Genomic DNA, 7,285 nt, shown 5'->3' on the forward strand with positions numbered 1-7,285 from the left:
CAATTCGGTAAATTCATGGAAGTTGTGAAGAATCTCCAGGTAACCATTCGTTTTACCGAATTAATCACTCAAATTCCATCTTACACTAAGTTCATGAAAGACATTTTAACTAAGAAGAGGACTTTTGATGAAGTTGAAACAATAGCTCTCACCGCCGAGGTGAGTGCTCTTTTGCAAAACAAGTCCCCTCCTAAGTTAAAAGATCCCGGTAGCTTTTCTATTCCATGCACAATTGGCACCTACCAAATTGACAATGCTTTATGCGATTTAGGTGCTAGTGTGAGTGTAATACCTTACTCTATTTGTGCTAAGCTTAATATGGGAGTCTTAAAATGCACTAGTGTCACATTGCAAATGGCGGATCGTTCTATAAAACGTCCTTTGAGAGTTTTGGAGGATGTTCCCGTTAAAGTTGGTATGTTTTTCATTTCGGTTGATTTTATTGTTCTTGACATGGCCGAAGATGCCCAAATCCCAATCATTTTGGGACGACCCTTTTAACATACCGCGGGTGCGTTAATTGATGTCAAGAACGGTAAAATTACATTGGAAGTGGGTGACGATAAGGTCACATATAATTTGAATAGTGCCATGAAGAGTCCAATGATAGAAGAGTCTTGTTATTCTATTGACATTTTGGATGTTGTTGACATTGTTATAGAAGACTCTACACCTCGATCTTTATCTAAAGATCCCTTGGAGGCACTCTTGCTTTTAGAATCATTTGCTGGTGATGGTGAGATTGGAAATGAGGAGATTGATGCTTTGGAGAAAGAATTGGATGTAGAGGAGATATCATTGGAGGAGAGCTCACACTTTATAGGCTTGGTTGCTACACCTCAAGATCTTGAGGTGTAAAAACCCGAGCTTAAGCCCCTTCCTTCCAATTTGAGGTATGCTTTTCTAGATGATGAGGAGATGTGTCCGGTAATCGTTAGTGCTAAATTAGATGAGAGTCAATTGGCTAAATTACTTCATGTCTTAAAATCTCACAAGAAAGCCATTGGTTATAAACTTGACGATTAAAAGGCATAAGTCCCGAATTTTGCATGCACCGAATTAATCTTGAGGAAGATCATAAACTATGTGTCCAAGGTCAAAGACGCCTAAATCCTAACATGCAAGAAGTGGTCAAAAAGGAAGTGCTAAAATTGTTAGATGCGGGAATTATCTATGCAATTTCCGATTCTAAATGGGTGAGTCCGGTCCAAGTTGTTCCTAAGAAAGGAGGAACCACCGTAGTCAAAAATGATAAAAATGAGCTAATTCCAACTAGAATTGTGACGGGTTGGAGAATGTGCATTGACTATAGTAGGCTAAATCTAGCCACCAAGAAAGACCACTACCCATTACCTTTTATTGACCAAATGTTGGAAAGGTTGGCATGTCACAAATATTTTTGCTATCTAGATGGTTATTCCGGGTTCTTTCAAATACCCATTCACCCGGATGACCAAGAGAAGACCACATTTACATGTCCCTATGGTACCTTTGTCTACCGTAGAATGCCTTTCGGTCTTTGTAATGCCCCCGCCACTTTCCAACATTGCATGATAAGCATCTTTTCCGACTACATTGAGTCTATCATGGAGGTGTATATGGATGATTTTAGTGTCTATGGTTCTTCTTTTGATGCTTTTTTGGCTAACTTGTCTAAAGTGTTGAAGCATTGTGAAGAGGTTGAATTGGTGTTGAATTGGGAAAAGTGCCACTTCATGGTGAATGAAGGAGTGGTGCTTGGTCATATTGTTTCGGAAAGAGGAATTGAAGTGGACCGTGCTAAGGTCCAAGTTATTGAGCAACTACCCCCACCGGTAAATGTGAAGAGTGTAAGGAGTTTCTTAGGCCATGGGGGTTTCTACCGCCGTTTTATTAAAGATTTTTCTAAGATTGCCAAACCCCTTACGGAGCTTCTTTTAAAAGATGCTCCCTTTGTGTTTACTAACGATTGTCTTGAGTCTTTTAATAGGATCAAGAAGGCTTTGATTTCCGCACCTATCATCCAATCACCGGATTGGAACTTGCCATTCGAGCTCATGTGTGATGTAAGTGACTATGCGGTAGGTGCCGTGCTAGGACAAAGAAAGGACAAGGTTCTCCAAGCTATCTACTACGCTAGCAAAACCTTGGATGCAGCTCAAATTAACTATGCCACCACGGAGAAAGAGCTACTTGCCATTGTCTATGCCTTACACCAATTCCGCTCTTACTTGAGCGGTTCCAAAGTCATTGTTCATACCGATCATGCCGCATTGAAGCATGTCCTAGCCAAACAAGAAGTTAATCCAAGGTTAATAAGATAGATCTTGCTCTTGCAAGAATTTGATCTTGAGATTAAAGACTAGAAGGGGGCCGAAAATGTTATTGCCGATCACTTATCCCGTTTGAAGTTCAATGATGGAGGTATTGAGTTACCTATCGATGATTCCTTCGCCGATGATGTTCTAATGATGTTGGAAGCCAATACTCCTTGGTATGCCGACATAGCCAACTACCTAGTTGGAAGAGAGTTACCACCCAACCTTTCATATCAACAAAGAAAGAAGTTCTTACATGATGCCAAGTTCTTCCTATGGGATGATCCACATTTATTCAATCATTGCTCCGATGGGCTATTCCGGAGATGTATCCCACATTGGGATGTGAAAGGGGTGTTATAAGGATGCCATTCTTCTCCTTATGGTGGTCATCATCGACCATCCAAGACCATTGCAAAGGTGTTGCAATCCGGCTTCTATTGGCCAACTATGTTCCAAGATGCTAAGAATTTCGTGATGGCTTGTGATGCTTGCCAAAGGACGAGCTCCTTATCAAGGAGGCACGAGATGCCTCTAAATGGTATATTGGAAGTAGAGGTGTTCGATGTTTGGGGCATAGATTATCAAGGACCGTTTCCTTCCTCAAAAGGGAATCGGTATATTTTGGTTGTCGTTGATTATGTCTCTAAATGGGTAGAGGCAATTGCTACTCCAACTAACGATGCTCGCACCATGATCAACTTATTCAAGAAGATCATATTTCCAAGGTTCGGTGTTCCAAGAGCGATCATTAGTGATCGTGGTACTCATTTTGGTGAGAAACAACTTGATGCCTTGTTGGAAAAATATGGAGTCTATCATAGGAGAGGCTTGGCTTACCATCCACAAACTAGTGGCCAAGTGGAGGTTTCCAACCGTCAAATCAAGTCCATACTTGATAAAGTTGTTGCCAAATCACAAAAGGATTAGAGTATGAAGCTCGATGATACCTTATGGGCCTACCGTACCGCATATAAGACACCTCTTGGTACCTCACCATATAGGTTGGTCTATGGAAAGGCGTGCCATCTTCCCGTTGAGATGGAACAAAAGGCTTTTTGGGCAATTAAGGAGCTTAACATGGATCCGAAATTGAGTGGAGAAAAGCGGTTATTGCAACTCAATGAACTCGATGAATTCCGCTTACAAGCTTATGAAAGCTCTCGTCTCTACAAGGAGAGGACAAAAAGATGGCATGACAAGAAGATCTTGAACAAGGAATTTTAAATTGGTGATAAGGTCTTGCTATTCAATTCCCGTTACAAGCTATTTCTGGGAAAGTTACGATCACGGTGGACCGGTCCATATACCGTCACAAATGTCAACAAGTTCGGTTCCGTTGAAGTAATGACCACCAAGGGCGAAAAATTCAAAGCAAACAGTCATCGTTTGAAGATCTACCATGAGAATGTGATCGTTGGTGTGATAGAGGAAATGACCGTTCAACCTCTACCAAAGAAAGCTTAAACCAAATAAGTTTTTTCGTCGTGCGGGACGTTAAACCAGCGCTTCTTGGGAGGCAACCCAAGCTTTTTATTTGTTTTTATTTATTTTTGTTTTTATTTTCCGCAATTTATTGTTTTTCGTAGATTAGTAATAAAATGCTCGACTTGACGATGTTTCTTTTTATATTTTTAGGTGAAAATGAAGAAAGGAGAATATGGAGAGCATCTGGCACGCTTCCCAAGGCAAGAACCCCGTTCGGGGACGTGGTTTTCGAGAAACGAGAAAGAAATTAAAACATACGAGGAAATGAGTCAAAACCCGAAGGAGTAGTCAACCCCGATCGGGGTTGCCAGTCCCGATCGGGGTCGTGGTTTCGTAAATTCCTGGCATCTTTATACGGGTAGGTTAAAAAAAAAGATAGAATTCTTTCATTCCTCCTCATACACGACGGTACTCTTTCTCTCTCTCTTCCATATTTCTTCAATTCTTCACCTAAAATCACAAGGAACATCAATTTCTTCATCAATTTTGCAAGATTCAATCACCCATTAACATCAATTGGAGATCCATTTCAATCAATTAATTGGATTATGTAAACCCTAACATAATTTGGGGGAATTTTATTTTGTGCTTTTTAGTGCTAGAAATTGATTGTAGAATGCTTATTTCAGGTTGATCATGTCTATATGAAGGGCAAGGATTGGCTAGAGTATACGCCTACTGCTAATTCCAGCTGGACTTGGCGTAAGATTTGCCTGGTCAGAGACATTCTGAAGCCTGGTTTTCTGAACGGACAGTGGATTGACAACAAGGGGGTCTATTCTTTGTCTAGTGGATATAAATGGTTATGTGGTCAGCAATCTAAGGTGAAGTGGTGCCCTATTATATGGAACCAAACCAGTATTCCTAAACATTCTTTCATTGGCTGGTTGGTTGTTCAAGAGAGACTCATGACAAGAGAAAGGCTGGTTAAATTTGGCAGCATAACTGATGGTTCTTGTTTATTTTGTCACTCACACTTAGAGACGCATCAACACTTACTATATGACTGTCAGTTCAGTAAGCTATGTTGGGCTCTTCTGTGTGGCTGGCTTGAGATTGATCTACCTTCTGCTGGAATTATTGATTGGTGTCTAAAGTGGAGATGTAAGTCTCTTATGAAGAAACAAATTGTTTATGCTGCCATTGTGGCAGTTTGGTATCACATTTGGAATGCCTGGAATGTCTGCAGATTGGAAGCCATGTTGATAACTCCTGCTGCACTTATAATGAAGGTCAAGCTGGACATCATCAGGAGGTATTAGGATAGAACCTGGTCTGTGAAAGCTCACGAGTTTGCCTGGGAACCTAAGTATGATTAGAGTTCTGCCATTTTTGGAATCTGTTGATTTGTAATTAGTAGATTGGTGTGATGATTTGTACTGAATTACATTATTTATGAGCTATAATATATTTCACATTTCACCAAAAAAAAAAATGCTTATTTCATGTTTGTAGTGTGAATTAGTTCACAAATTCGTACTATTATGCCTATTAGGATGAATTTTGGTTTGCCTTAGGATGAATTCTTGTCTTAAATTTCAGAAAAATGGCACCAAGAAAAGCTCCAACCTAAGGTGCTTCTAAGAGAAGGAGAGGTGAGGCGGAACCTTCAAATGCTGCGGAGGATGTGCAAATGGAAGAAGTCCCGGAGTGGCAAAACCCGGATTTTCCGAGTGTGATCTTTAATTCACAAGCTCAATACAAATATTGGGTCATCTTAAAGAGCAAAGGTATAAAACCAACCAAATTTATCAACCAAGCTTCTTTAAACAACATTGGAATTGAGAAAAATGTGAAGGCTTTGTTTAAAAATCTTGGTATGCAGCATTCTTACACAATGAATTATAAGACCTTTCCCGAACTCACCCTTGAGTTCTTAAGCTCTTTCGAGTTTCATAGGTCTAGGAAACCCGGTTTTATTGTTTTTGTTACCTTTAGCTTGTTTAATGAAGACCATATGATGGACTTAGCGGACTTTGCCGCTATCTTTCAATTGCCTCACAAGGACCTACCTACCGAATCACCCGAATCTTATAACCCCGTTTTGTCTTGGAATGCCATTTCTCACTTGCCCTTTCAAGGTTGGGACCACAGTCCTCATCAATATATACATTACCCCGATATAAGGATTTGGCAAAGGTTTATGGGATGGACTTTTTTTGGGAGAAATGAACCTCATTCGGTGAGGAAGATTGAGGTAAAGATTTTGGGTGCTTTCTTGAATGTTAATGGTGATGAGAATTGGAGAATCAATATCCCCTACCACTTTGCGGTCCATTTGACCAAACAATGCAACCCCAAAAATAGTTGTATTGTCTTGGGGGGTTTGGTTACTAAGATTGCACACCACTTATTTAGGTTTGACTAATAAAATACCAATTTGAGACGATTGCTTGAGTCTAGAGAAAAGGGAGTTGGGCTTGATTATGAATATTTTCTTTCTTGTAATTGGTTTAGGGATGCTCACCCTAATATGATTTGGAAAATTGGTCGACAAGACTCCATTAGTCTACCCGACGAAAAGAAAGAAATTAAGGCTTTGGTTCACACTAAGCCTCATCGTGGAAGTGAACCCTTTACTAAACCTACCTACTATTTGGACCTAAGAGGTGAGACCCATACCACCATTGAGAGGCGTGCAGGAGGTTAACCCTATAAAGCACGCCATTCTACCTCTAGTGTTCAATCACCTTCTAGCATAGAGATGATAGAAATGATGAGAGAATTGAACTTAGGTGTTAATGCAATTCGTGATGACCAACGACTTGCTTTGCATCCAATTTATGATCATTTTTCTAGACAATGAGTCATCCAACCCGATGGGCCACACCCTTCATTTTATACTTATCCTCCGGGTGTATTTCCTCCTTCTTCCCCTACCCTCCCTCCTCCTCCTAACAATGATGCAGGTACATTTACTACATATGCACCCGGTCCGGATTTTTGTGGTTCGGATTATGGTGTTGAGGCATTACAAGTAGGCTATGGTGGCTATGGTGGATATGGAGGCTATGGTGGATATGGTGGGTATAGTAGGTATGGTGATGGTCTTGGTTGTGGCCAAGATATTGGTGAGTATGTCACTCCTCTTCAAGAGGATGATTCAAGTGGAAGTCGCCAACAAGGTGAATCAAGTGGTAGTGGTAAGAAGAAGAAGAAAGGGAGGAAGGGGTTCAATTTTTGGCCCTTTTCTTAGATGATTGATGAAGAAATCCCCCGAATTCATGCTAGCTTTGGGGGGGGGGGGGCTAGCATGTTGAGTAAGTTTTTAATTGCTTTGCATTTTAGTTTAGATCTTGCAACCCATTAAACATAACCTCTAGTCCTTCTTGTTTTGTGCTTTGAGCCATTTTTATGGTTTAGTTGGGTACTTTGAATTGTTGGCACATTGAGGACAATGTGATGTTTAGCTTGGGGGGAGATTGCATTTGCATATAGTGTAGTTTGCATGTAGTGTAGAAAATTTGAAAATTTTTGAGAGAAAATTTTGCTTTGTGCTT

The sequence above is a fragment of the Silene latifolia genome, chromosome 4 (genome assembly GCF_048544455.1).
Source record: "Silene latifolia isolate original U9 population chromosome 4, ASM4854445v1, whole genome shotgun sequence".
NCBI classification, from domain to species: Eukaryota; Viridiplantae; Streptophyta; class Magnoliopsida; order Caryophyllales; family Caryophyllaceae; genus Silene; species Silene latifolia.